This window comes from Capricornis sumatraensis, chromosome 5, assembly GCF_032405125.1.
Source record: "Capricornis sumatraensis isolate serow.1 chromosome 5, serow.2, whole genome shotgun sequence".
In the NCBI taxonomy this organism is placed as follows: domain Eukaryota; kingdom Metazoa; phylum Chordata; class Mammalia; order Artiodactyla; family Bovidae; genus Capricornis; species Capricornis sumatraensis.
The window spans coordinates 93,876,441-93,891,177 of NC_091073.1; the positions used below are offsets into that span (position 1 = coordinate 93,876,441).

Sequence of the window (14,737 nt, forward strand, 5' to 3'; positions counted from 1 at the left end):
TTCTTCAAGCATCTCGACAACTTTTTGCAGGAAAACACTTCCACAATGAGAAGGAGGCAGAAAATGCTTTCCAAGAGTTCATCGAATCCCGATGCACAGATTTTTATGCTACAGGAATAAAGAGACTTATTTCTTATTGGCCAAAGTGTGTTATTTATAATCATTCCTATTTTGATTAATAAAGATGTGTTTGAGTCTAGTTATAATGATTTAAAATTCATAGTCCAAAACTGCAATTACTTTTGAACCAATCTAACAGAAGGTGAAAAAGTGGAAGCAGTGACAGATCTTATTTTCTTGGGCTACAAAATCACATGGTGACTGTTGCCACAAAATTAAAAGATGCTTGCTCCTTGGAAGGAAAGCTATGACAAACCTAGATAGTGTATTAAAAAGCAGAGACATCACTTTGCCAACAGAAGTCTGTTTAGTCAAAGCTATGGTTTTACCAGCAGTCATATATGGATGTGAGAATTGGACCATAAAAAAGGTTGAGCACCAAAGAATTGATGCTTTTGAACTGTGGTGCTGGAGAAGACTGTCCAGAGTCCTTTGGATAGCAAGGATATCAAACCAGGTAATCCTAAAGGAAATCAACCCCGAATATTCATTGGAAGAATTGATACTGAAGCTGTGATCACCTGACGTGAAGAGCCAACTCACTGGAAAAGATCTTGATTCCAGGAAAGATTGAAGGCAAAAGAAGGGGGCAAACAGAGAATGAGATGGTTAGATAGCAGCAATGACTCAATGGACATGAATTTGAGCAAACTCTGGGAGACACTAGAGAAAGGAGACTGGTGGGTTCCAGTCCATAGGGTCGCAGAGTTGGACTAGATTTAGCGACTGAACAACAACAGGAGGAAATCAGTTTCATCTAAAAAGGGGAATCTGATTAATTCAAGGTAAAATCAAGCAGACCATCAAAAGAGGATGACAGTACAATTGCAGACAACAGGATCAGGTTTAAACTTATCTTTAAGGGATATTATGTTTAGAATGACATCATTCTAAACATAAAGCTAAGAAAAGGATTTCTATTTTCTAAACTTAAAATATTTAATTACAATAATTCAGTCAGACAAAATAGTTTATCTGCAGATATACAGAAATACTTCTATTCCATCATTTTAGCTCATTAAAATCATAAAATGATTAGACTAAAAAAGTTGCACACTTACATAAACAGTTGATTTGAAGTTCTCAGATGCTTTCAAAAATAAGCAATGTTTACCATCTCTGCTTGGAGATGAAGATGCTGACAAAACAACAAATCCAGCCACTGCAATGGTGTCCTATATAGAATAAAATAATTTAAAACCATCAGTATAACATAATTCTGAAAGCCACATAGATTTTGATTTTTATTGCTATGTAAAAAAGGAAATCATTTCTGTAAAATGGAAAACAGGTTTCCCTAAACTTGCTTAATGTTTTCTGACTCTAAGATTTAGAATACCATCTCCTACAAAAATGAGTATCAGTAATGTAGGCATAGACAAGTACAATGCCTCTCTGAATGGACCAGGAAAACACTAATTAAATCGCATAGAGATTTTTATTTATCAAATAGAGCAACAAAAATGAACGTTTATCTCACTTTATGTGCATAAATACACATGAATAAACACAATGAAGAGATAGTGATGAGCCAACAATATTAAGCATGGATATTAAATGAAACTAAATCTCAAGAGAGACTACATGGAGAAACATGTCATTAGTGCAAAAACTCCATATTGTTATAAAACTAACCTGTATAAAGATGCAAGGTAGAAGACATTAATAAGAAATTTCCATTTCTATACTAATAAGAACAAAGATATTTTCTTTCCACTCAGGTTTATAATAGTAATAAGTCAATCTGGATTTATTCCTGCCTCTCTCGCTTTTTAGTTAAATCTCCCTGTTTTATTTCCCAAATAGTGGAACATCCATATTCAATGAATTTTGTCTTGCTCTATTATAAAAATATATGTATATATTTTTTACCTTACTCTTCTAATTTTAACACCAAAACCTTAAGATATATAGAAATCATATATAGAAATCCTTGAGCGTTAGGCAGTTTCCTTCAATAATTTTAATCTCTATCAAAAAAAAAAGTCTTCCGCATTACTGATTTTTTATTTACAAGAGTATAGTGTCAATTCCCAGGATTCTCTATTTAGATCCATTAACTAGGCCATGAGCACCTTGAAGACAAAGTGGTGTCTTATTCTGCTTTGTATTTAGAGGGCTTGGCACAAAGCAGGCCCTCCGTAAACTATCCATGAATCAAAGGAAGGATCATAAATTGTCTTTCTAAAGTCTCTGGCTCTATCTAGATATTTTAGTTGTGCAAATTTCTCCATCTTATTTTCTTCAGGTGAGACTGCAAACGTAATTGTGTCTATGCTGCTAATGTTATAGTTAAATGGGAGAAAATCTTCCTTCCCACCAAAGATTTTCCATTATCCTTTTTTAGGGCGCTCTAAAGACTCCTTCAGGAATAAATTACTTTTATAACTAAAAAATATTAAATTTTTTCCAACATACCTTAGAACAGTATACTCTGATTTAAATGAAAACAATATTTTTGCCAAAGATGTGAAGTTATTTAATCAAACTAACACAAGAAAATAAACAGAAGTAGGGAAGTCACTGGTTTGTCAGTTCTATATTCCCTTCAAAATACAAATAATAACCCATCTCATATTATTTTCTATTTTACTTTAAAACGTCTTAAACATAAACCTATATACTAAATGAAAACGTTAGGGGTAGAGATGCATTTTTCTATTTTTCTGTGTAAACTAAACTTTTAAATAAAAAATATTTCTTTTATGATGGCAGAAAATTTTAAATAAAGAGACAAATTATTAAAAGCAGGACTTAAGTATTCATAATAAAACTTTTTCCAAGTGTATTCTACTTTAACATTAGCAACACAACTCAAAAAAGTTACAACTTTTCCTGTAACATATAATCAACAAAATGGAAATAACCAAAAATAATCTAAGAAAGGAAAAATAACATGTCTAATTTATTATATTTTTTTAAATTTTACTTTTAATTTTCATTGGAGTATAATTGATTTACAATGTGTTAGTTTCGGGTGTACAGCCCTCTTTTTGGACTATTTTGCCATGTATCACATTACAGAGTGCTGAGTGCTATGCAGAGTGCTGTGCTATACAGTAGGTCCTCACAGTTACCTATTTTACATACAGTAATGTGTATATTGGAGAAGGCGATGGCACTCCAGTACTCTTGCCTGGGAAATCCCAGGGACAGAGGAGCCTGGTAGGCTGCAGTCCATGGGGTCGCGAAGAGTCGAACATGACTGTGCGACTTCACTTTCACGCATTGGAGAAGGAAATAGCAACCCACTCCAGTGTTCTTGCCTGGAGAATCCCAGGGACAGGGGAGCCTGGTGGGCTGCTGTCTACGGGGTCACACAGAGTTGGACACGACTGATGTGACTTAGCAGCAATGTGTATATGTCCATCCCAATCTCCCAATTTATCCCTCCCCCATTTATATATATTTATACATATATATAATAAACGTGTGTGTTGTGTGTTCAGTCACTTCAGTCGTGACTCTTTACAACTCATGGACTGTAACACACCAATCTCCTCTGTCCGTGGGATTCTCCAGGCAAGAATACTGGAGCGGGTTGCCACTCCCTCTTTCAGGAGATCCTCCCGGGATCAAACCCACATCTCCTGAATTGCAGACAGATTCTTTACTGCTGAGCCACCCGGGAAGCCCTATAAACATGAATTTATGTTTAATTTACACATATACATTGCACTGAAGGGGCTTGGTGATCTCATCCTAACTGACTGTGCCTGTTTTATCTCCAGATACTGCCATTCAATACTACGTAAATCATATTCTCTTAAATATCTAGTGCTTTTCCACATACATTTTTGGAATATTCTGAGCCCCCACTAATAATAAATAGCATTTTTCTCTTCTGCACATATCTATCTATCTATCTTTGAAAATCTAGGCTGTAAATGTTTCTTCCCTGTGAGGTTTATCTTAGATTGTACCCCAAAGAAGGAAGAAGGAAAAATAATTCTTCCTTCTTCTAAACTCTCCTATACATCATTTAAATATTTTTTATATTCTGTGTTATTTATAAACTTTCTTAATATTTTTACTGCCCTTAAAACTCTGTCAGATCCTTGGGACGAAGAATGTCTTATCCATATGGCTATCTCATACAAGTGACTGGTGGAAGCTGCTGTTCATAATCAGTGATCAATAAATATGTGCTGAATAAATTAATCAGCACTAGTAAAAACAGAAATACTGAACCTCACAAAGAGTAAAATAAGTGGCCTCGGATTCATACTTAATGATTTATTAATCATAATGGCTCTCAAATTAATTCAAATACACAGAGGATAAGAAAGATTAATATACAATAGGCTGTTTTAGTATGTATAAACATTCATTAGACTAAGTTGGAAATGAGATTTAATATACATTGTTCTAAGTTTCTGAGAAGAGCATACTGAAAACATTCAAACAAGAATGGGAAATACACAGTTTAGTAGTGAGACTACAGTATTCTGATATATATTAGAGTGGGCACCTATCCCAGTCTACTGAAAACAGAAATAGGAAATCAGCCTGAGAAGCATAACCCTGCTACTAAAAATGATAAGGTTTTAATCTCTATCTTTGCATCAATGTTATAAAAGTGAAAACACATGAAATGAAATCTTTGAACTAACTCGGAATACTCAGGAATCACAAAGGGGTCATTTCCCTTTTGTTACAGTGCCTTGGACTGAGTCCTCGTCATGAAACAATTTTTAGTTTAGCCAAAAGGAATATTTCTACCACAAATCAGTCTCCGAGGTAATGAAATCAGGACACATCTTTTTAACATAAGTGTTCTTTAAAAGTGAACAATTAAAAAGAAAAAACAAAATCAGGCAACTTACTTGCACATAAACAAGTGTGGTTTTTACATGCTAATATTTCCTAATGATGAACACAATCAGTGGTGCAACAGGAAGCAAATCAATAGATATCAAAAATGTAAATCACAAAACTAGTGTATTAATTTGCTAATTTTAATGGATAATACATTAAAATTTCTCATGACTGAGCAGGAAAAGGGCAGAGAAAATATGAAGCAACTGATAATAGGAAAAGAAAAATTTATCTGACTTTACCAAGCAGTAAAGTAATTTTTACTATACAGAACTTGCAAATATTGTTAGGTTATTACACCTTAAAACACTGCTAAAGAGTGAAAGGGTACAGAGAAAAGTCATGCACCTGATGTCACTGATAGTACAGTGACTGACAGAAAATATTTCTCTAACATAAGAAACGTATTTCATGGGTATTACTAGCATCTATTGGATCGTGAAACACCAAGGACATAACTGGAAGTAATACATGCAATATTAGCATGAAAACCAAAATCTTTAAGTGGTCTCAAATCATTTTATGATCTGATATCCCCACTACAGTCCAACAGCCATATTTTGTGTGACTCACTATGGAATTCTGCCTTCGCATAATTCCTTAGCATTCCAGGATCCTCATGCAGGAATGATCTATTCTCCTAGTACCGCTGTGCTCATTCTTCCTGCTATTTTTATTCTGCCACTCAATCTTCTCAGTACACATCTACTGCTAAGTCGCTTCAGTCGTGTCCGACTCTGTGTGACTCCATACACGGCAGCCTACCAGGCTCCGCCGTCCCTGGGATTCTCCAGGCAAGAACACTGGAGTGGGTTGCCATTTCCTTCTCCAATGCATGAAAGTGAAAAGTGAAAGTGAAGTTGCTCAGTAAGTGTCCAACTCTTCATGACCCCATGGACTGCAGCCTACCAGGCTCCTGTCCATGGGATTTTTCCAGGCAAAAATACTTATTTATTTATAAACAAATAATATAAATATTTATAATTAAATAAAATTAATTATTTTATCACATCTGGATAAAATAATTAATTACACAATAGTTGTTGTAATTCCACTTTTCTCCACTGAAAATTACTACATGATGGCAAGGTTTATAACTATCTTAATCAGTAAGATTTTTCAGACATCAAGCATAGAAGACAAAAAATATTCAACAAATCTTCAGACAACTAGGTGAACACCGAAACATATGAATATACCCATGAAACATACACATATTACATTTAAAAAAAACTTCATTAAATCTTAACATAAACTATACAACTACCACAAAACTTACTTCATAGAAACCTGGCATTTTAGAATTGCAAAGGACCTGAGAAGCCATCTAATCAAGTATATCTTCACTTTTCAGATAAGAAAATAAGGGCCAGAGAGGATAAATTAGCAGTCTGTGGTCACATACAGCTAACTATTGTAGAACAAGACAAGAATCCAGATCTCTGACTTCCAGGTACTACTCTACCTGCCCTTTCAAAACTAAATCCTACAGGGGTGGGAAAAAAATATATTAACAAACGTCTATAATTTTGTCAGTTTTGTGGGAAGATCTTTGAAAAAAAATTTAAGTACTTTGAAAAAGTTGTATTTTATATCTACATATTAATGTTAAAACTTTCTTTGAAAGTGAAAAGTGAAAGTGAAGTAGCTCAGTCATGTCCGACTCTCTGCAACCCCTGTGGACTGTAGCCTACCAGGCTCCTCCGTCCATGGGATTCTCCAGGCAAGGATACTGGAGTGGGTTGCCATTTCCTTCTCAGGGATCTTCCCGACCCTGACTCAGGGATCAAACCCGGGTCTCCCGTATTGCAAGCAGACGCTTTACAGTCTGAGCCACCAGGGAAGCCCAAACTTTCTTTAAACAAAAGCTAAAACTGAAAAAAAATGCCTCAGATGAGTGGAGTTTCAGTCAGAGCATTCGTACGCTTGCAAAATGTACCATTAATCTAGCAAAGATGTTTTAGGACTGCTGTACTTAAAACACAGAGCTAAGCTTTAGAAAACAAGTGACCAAGAACGGTATAAGAACTGAAGTATAAAGTTCATCCTTTTATGCAAAAAGTTTTACCTTTGATTTGCAACAGTCTTTACCCTAGACACTAAAAACTCTAAAATAAATAGCCTAATTAGATCTCTCAGATGACCAGCATTCATGATTTTAAATGCTGAAAGAATTTAAACTAAATTGTGACCTCAGTCTTCTCACCATTATATTTTAAAAGGAGAAACTTTGACTTACCATTATCAATATCCTGTTACCAGACAAGTACTAATTAGTTGTACGCTGCTGCTGCTGAGTCACTTCAGTCGTGTCCAACTCTGTGTGACCCCATAGACGGCAGCCCACCAGGATGCCCCATCCCTGGGATTCTCCAGGCAAGAATGCTGGAGTGGGTTGCCATTTCCTTCTCCAATGCATGAAAGTGAAAAGTGAAAGTGAAGTCGCTCAGTCATGTCAACCCTCAGCGACCCCATAGACTGCAGCCTTCCAGGCTTCTCCATCCATGGGATTTTCCAGGTAAGAGTATTGGAGTGGGGTGCCATTGCCTTCTCTGAATTAGTTGTATAGTTCTATCCTATTTTAATGAATACCTACTTAAAATATATTTCAATAGCAGAAAACACCTTTCATATCAGTTAGGAAAAATACTAATATCTAATATATCACACATGTTTTATAGAATGCGTACATGCTAATTCATTTTATTATAAACTTTTTATATTGCTTTTCAAATAAGAATAAATACAAGAATTTTAAGGATAAAGATAAAATGTGTTTAAAATATAAGCAAATAGATCCCTAATATTCAATACCATGTATTTATTTTTTATTTAATTTAATTAATTTATTTATTTTTTAAAATCTTTAATTCTTACATGTGTTCCCAAACATGAACCCCCCTCCCACCTCCCTCCCCATAACATCTCTGTGGGTCATCCCCATGCACCAGCCCCAAGCATGCTGTATCCTGCGTCAGACATAGACTGGCGATTCAATTCTTACATGATAGTATACATGATAGAATGCCATTCTCCAAAATCATCCTACCCTCTCCCTCTCCCTGAGTCCAAAAGTCCGTTATACACAGCTGTGTCTTTTTTCCTGTCTTGCATACAGGGTCGTCATTGCCATCTTTCTAAATTCCATATATATGTGTTAGTATACTGTATTGGTGTTTTTCTTTCTGGCTTACTTCACTCTGTATAATCGGCTCCAGTTTCATCCATTTCATCAGAACTGATTCAAATGAATTCTTTTTAACGGCTGAGTAATACTCCATTGTGTATATGTACCACAGCTTTCTTATCCATTCATCTGCTGATCGACATCTAGGTTGTTTCCATGCCCTGGCTATTATAAACAGTGCTGCGATGAACATTGGGGTACATGTGTCTCTTTCAATTCTGGTTTCCTCGGTGTGTATGCCCAGCAGTGGGATTGCTGGATCATAAGGTAGTTCTATTTGCAATTTTTTAAGGAATCTCCACACTGTTCTCCATAGTGGCTGTACTAGTTTGCATTCCCACCAACAGTGTAGGAGGGTTCCCTTTTCTCCACACCCTCTCCAGCATTTATTGCTTGCAGATTTTTGGATCGCAGCCATTCTGACTGGTGTGAAGTGGTACCTCATTGTGGTTTTGATTTGCATTTCTCTGATAATGAGTGATGTTGAGCATCTTTTCATGTGTTTGTTAGCCATCCGTATGTCTTCTTTGGAGAAATGTCTATTTAGTTCTTTGGCCCATTTTTTGATTGGGTCATTTATTTTTCTGGAATTGAGCTGCATAAGTTGCTTGTATATTTTTGAGAACAAAACAGAAAGCCCAGAGATAAATCCACACACATATGGACACCTTATCTTTGACAAAGGAGGCAAGAATATACAATGGAGAAAAGACAATCTCTTTAACAAGTGGTGCTGGGAAAACTGGTCAACCACTTGTAAAAGAATGAAACTAAATCACTTTCTAACACCGCACACAAAAATAAACTCAAAATGGATTAAAGATCTAAATGTAAGACCAGAAACTATAAAACTCCTAGAGGAGAACATAGGCAAAACACTCTCATACATAAATCACAGCAGGATCCTCTATGATCCACCTCCCAGAATTCTGGAAATAAAAGCAAAAATAAACAAATGGGATCTAATTAAAATTAAAAGCTTCTGCACAACAAAGGAAACTATAAGCAAGGTGAAAAGACAGCCTTCTGAATGGGAGAAAATAATAGCAAATGAAGCAACTGACAAACAACTAATCTCAAAAACATGTATTTATTTTTAAAACACTTCTCTGAGATGTCCAAGATATGTTGTGAAATAAAGCAATTTACAAAACGTGGATAGTATGATGTCACTGGATAACGCACATATGAGTTTACATATACATATATATACACATACATATGTAAGTATACATATATACATACACATACATATGCAAGTATACATATATACATACACATACATATGTAAGTATACATATATACATACATATATAACCCTGGAAGGATACCAAAAAAATGGCACAGCAGTGATATTATCTAATAATGGGAGTAAGTGATGGGAGTGAAACTTTCCCTGTTAAACACCTACTAAGTATTCTCACTTTCATTCCCCTCTCTCCCTCCCTCTCATCATTTCTGAAGAATATCTTTCTTAAAAAAAGACATGATTTGGAGTCTTATGAAACACTGAATTCTTAGTAATTCAGAATTGTCATCATAAATATTAATTATTTAAACAAAGCTGAAATAAAGTCATGCCTTTAAGGGCAAGAATAATAATAAGGAATAACAGTAATAACAGGCCTCTACCGGAGCCATTCATAGCAGTGCCTCATTAAAATAGCTATACAGAGATACTGATTTTTACCCTACCTAAACAACCTCAAGCAGATTTGATTGTGTGTATGATACATTAGCTTTATAAACTTTTATTTCCTAGTCCACTTTCCTGATAAGGCTAATAGGTAGTACTTTTTTTTTTTAGTATATTTGCCTCCAGAACTTCACAGTGCCATACCAACTATGTTAAAATTATATCACAATCAAAAACATTTAAATTGCATCAAAAATTACTCTGGTTACTATTGTGAGAGAAACAGCCTAATGAACTATCCTAGGAGTTTTAGAACATGAACTGCATGGCAACTATTTGCTTTCCTCAAGTTTTAAAGTAAGATTTTAAGATACACCACTGACTTAATAACAGCTGTTCACTGAGGAAAAAATAAATGACTACATTCTTTTCTTTGTCCCAATTAAAAATTAAGGGAAAAATTTGATTTACCACCTTTTCACAGAAATTTAGCAAAATAATCCTAGAAGAGAACATAGGCAAAACATTCTCTGACATAAATAGTAGAAATGTTTTCTCACGTCAGTCTCCAAACTACAAACACAAAACACATATACAACTAATTCTATGTCAAGTCAACAAGAGCCTTATTATTTTTCATCTTTACAGTTTCTGAATTACTGTTAAGCTCTCACTGATTCCTCTACCTTAAATCTCTTCCTGGTAGAAGAAAATAAATTGAAAAATAATCTAGGAGATAATCAGGGAAACTGGAACAGACTTGACATTATATATATATATATAAATTATTGTAGGCATAATGATGAAATTGTGCTTATGCATGTATACAAATACATAGGAAAAGAGAAATATACATAGATGTGTGTGTGTGTGTGTGTGTGTGTGTGTATACATGACTGTGCCGATGATGTCATGATTTATAAAAGCTATGTTAACACTTCAGTAGTATAATTATATTGTGTATGTATTCATTTGTGTATATACATAAACACATACATACATATACATATATACATAATTTTAGGATCCTTTCTCTTTTATATGCTGAAATTTTTAGGGTTTAAATTATGTAACTCCTGCTTTTTGCCTCAAAATAATCTGTGGCAGTAAAATGAGTAGATGAAATGGATTAAATAAGAGCCTAAATATTGATTACCGCTGAAGTTAGATATTCAGAATATGGACAGTCATTATTCAATTCTTACCACTTATACATATGTGTGAAATTTTTCATAATAAAAATTTTAAAGACTAACAGATAAAATGTTCCACTAAAAACTCTGTGCCTGCTGCTTGATGTTTTTCCCCAAATCCTCCAGGCAGATTCATCCTCAGTTTATTGAGGTTGCTACTCCAGTTCTATTCTAGTCACCACCATTAAATGATTTCCAGTAGACTAGCGATAGTGGACACCATAAGGTCAAGCACTGTGTCTTATTCATTTTGGTTTCTTTAGAGCCTAGCACAAAGTCAAGCAAAATGTCAGCCCTTAATAAATGTTTGCTGAACCTAAATGAATGTAAATGAAAAAAGAGACAGAGTACCGACAATCTCATCTGACTTTGTCGTTTTATAGAAACCATTGTTTTTCCCCATATCATTTACTTGTTAGTAACAACCATAAATCAACCACATATCTAATATTTCTGTAGCACCATTTTAGAAGTACTTTCTAATACTAAACAATTTATCTGGAGACATCAATGACTCAATAATTTTTATAGCTATATGCTTCAATATTAGTTAATTGCCAAAACTGGTTCTGCAAATATCCAGGGGATCACTAATTAACATCAAAGATGTCATATGATTCTTATCAAAAAACAATTTTAAATCATTTTAATACATATGCAGAAAAAAAATCTGTATTATACACCAGAGTGGTTAATTTCTGTAGATGTGCTGTCCAATACAGTAAAAACTAACCATATGTGGCTATTTAATTAAAATGATACAAAGTTTAAAATTCAGTTCCTCAAGCCATATTTTAAGTGCTCACTGGCCAAATAAGACAAGTAGCTACCATATTGACAACACAGATCTAAAACATTTCCAGCACACAGTTCTACTGATGGTAGAACTGTTTTTGGTGTGTCTATCTTGTACCCTACAACATTTCTAAATTCATATATTAGCCCTCTCAGCATTTTTTTTTTTTTTGGAATTTAAGATTTTATATATATTGGATCAGGTCATCTGAGAAGACTTGTTCATTGTTCAGTTGCTTAGTCATTTCTGACTCTGTGACCCCACAGACTGCAGCATGCCAGGCTTCCCTATCCTTCATTTTCTCCCTGAGTTTGCTCAAACTCATGTTCATTGAGTTAAGGATGCCATCCAACCGTCTTATCCTCTATCACCCTCTTCTCTTGCCCTCAATCTTTCCCAGATCAGGGTCTTTTCCAATTACTTGGCTCTTCACATCAGGTAGCTGAAGTACTGAATCTTCAGCATCAACCCTTGCAATGAATATTCAGAGTTGATTTCCTATAGGATTGATTGGTGTGATCTCCTTGCTGTTCAAAGAACTCTCAAGAGTCTTCTCCAGCACCACAGTTTTAAAGCATCAATTCTTTGGTGCTCAGCCTTCTTTATGGTCCAACTCTCACATCCATACATGATTACTGAAAAACCATAGCTTTGATTATATGGACCTTTGTCAGCAAAGTGATGTTTGTTTTTTAGTATGCTGTCTAGGTTTGTCATAGCTTTTCTTCCAAGGAGCAAGCATCTTTTTAAATTTCATCACTGCAGTCAGTATCTGCAATAATTTTCAAGCCCAAGAAAATAAAGTCTGTCACTGTTTCTATTGCTTCCCATCTATCTGCCATGAAATGATGGGACCAGATGTCATGGTCTTCATTTTCGAATATTTAGTTTTAATCCAGCTTTTTCTCTCTCCTCTTTCACCTCCATTAAAATGTTCTTTAGTTCCTCTTCACTTTCTGTCGTTAGAGTGGTGTCATCTGCATACCTGAGGTTACTGATATTTCTCATGGTAATCTTGATTCCAGCTTGTGCTTTATCCAGCCTGGCATTTCACATGATGTAATAGAAGTTAAATAAGCAGGGTGACAATATACAGCCTTGACATACTCCTTTCCCAACTAGGAACCAGTTTGTTGTTCCACATCTGGTTCTAACTATTGATTCTTGACCTGCATAAAGATTTCTCAGGAGGCAGGTGAAGTGATCTGGTTATCTCCTCTCTTTAAGAATTTCCCAGTTTGTTCTGATCCACACAATCAAAGGCTTTAGCACAGTCAATGAAGCAGATGTTTTTCTGGAATACCCTTGCTTTTTCTATGATCCAATGGATGTTGGCAATTTGATCTCGAGTTCCTCAGCCTTTTCTAAATGCAGCTTGAACATCGGAAAGTTCTTCATTCATGTACTTACTGTTAAAGCGTAGCTTGAAGGATTTTGAGCGTTACTTTAACAGCATGTGAAATGAGTGCAATTGTGCAGTAGTTTGAACATTCATGGGCATTGCCCCTTTTTGGGATTGGAATGAAAACTGATCTAGTCTTCTGGTTTCTATTGTTTTCCTCTATTTCTTTGCATTGTTCACTTAAGAAGGCTTTCTTATTTCTCCTGGCTATTCTTCGGAACTCTGCATTCAGATAGGTTTATCTTTCCTTTTCTCCTTTTCCTTTTAATTCTCTTTTCTCAACTATTTGTAAGGCCTGTTCAGACAACCATTTTGCCTTTTTTGCATTTCTTTTTCTTGGGAATGGCTTTGGTCACCACCTCCTGTACAATGTTACGAACCTCTGTCCATATTTCTTCAGGCACTCTGTCAGGTCTAATTCCTTGAATATATTTGTCACTTTCACTGTTTAATCATAAGGGATTTGATTTAGGTCATACCTGAATGGCCTACTTTCTTCAATTTAGCTTCTCCATCTTTGGCTGCAAAGAATATAATCAATCTAATTTCGGTATTAACCATCTGGTGATGTCCACATGTAGAGTCGTCTCTCGTGTGTTGGAAGAGGGTGTTTGCTATGACCAGTGCATTCTCTTGGCCAAACTCTTGCTAGCCTTTGCCTCGCTTTATTTTGTACTCCAAAGCCAAACTTGCCTGTTATTTCAGGTATGTCTTTACTTCCTACTCTGAGAAGAGAGATAATTTTACTTCTCCTTTTATAAATTAAATCTTTTCTGCTTATTTGATTACTCTGGCTAGAAGCTCTAGTACAAGGCTGAAGAGCAGTGGTGAAAGCAAGCATCCTTTTCATGTTCCTGCCTTACGAGGAAAGCTTTCAGTCTTTCACTATTGAGTATGAAGTTAGTTAGAGGTTTTACATAATTGACTTTTATTACATTACGATGTTCCCTTTGATTTTTCTGAGTGTTCTGACTACAAAAGCATGTAGAATTTTTCAAATACCTTTTCTGTGTCAATTAAGACAATAATTTGTGTTTTTTATCCCTTTGTTCTATTATTAATGTGATGTATTTTGTTTTCGTTCAGTAGCTAAATTTGTCCAATTCTGAGACCCTATGTACTATAGCACTCGGGCTTCTCTATCCTCCACTATGTCCTGGAGTTTGCCCAAATTCATATCCATCTAGTCAGTGATGCTATTACAATGTAATACAATGTACTATAATGATTTTCTTGCATTGAACCAAACATAATTTCTGGGATAAATCCCTTTGGTCACGGTGTTTACTCTCCTTTTAATATACTGCTGGGTTTGGTTTGATATCATCTTGCTGGGGATTTTAGCAGGCATTTATTTTATAATAATTACAGAAAATATTATAGACATACTCATATAGACTTATAGCTCATGTTATTTTTTAGTTAGTAAGGATTATTTTTAAGTAAGAGAAAATGTACCTATCTTTAAGACAGTCTATTGAATATTGAAAATTAAACTTAAGTGAGAGGAAAAATTGTCCCTTTTTCTGTCAATGATAAGTTTCACTAATCTCTTTGGAGTGTTCAATTTTAAGGATGTTGCTTT

The 14,737-nt window shown here is 34.9% G+C and overlaps 1 protein-coding gene across 1 annotated transcript in view; it reads right to left on the minus strand.

Moving 5' to 3' along the window:
• POT1 (protection of telomeres 1) overlaps positions 1-14,737 on the minus strand; it is a 94,886-nt gene that overhangs the window by 73,392 nt on the left and 6,757 nt on the right. The window contains exon 3 of the mRNA XM_068972911.1: positions 1,182-1,295. The gene's annotated coding sequence lies outside the window, so the exon portion shown is untranslated. The remainder of the gene's footprint in view (positions 1-1,181; positions 1,296-14,737) is intronic.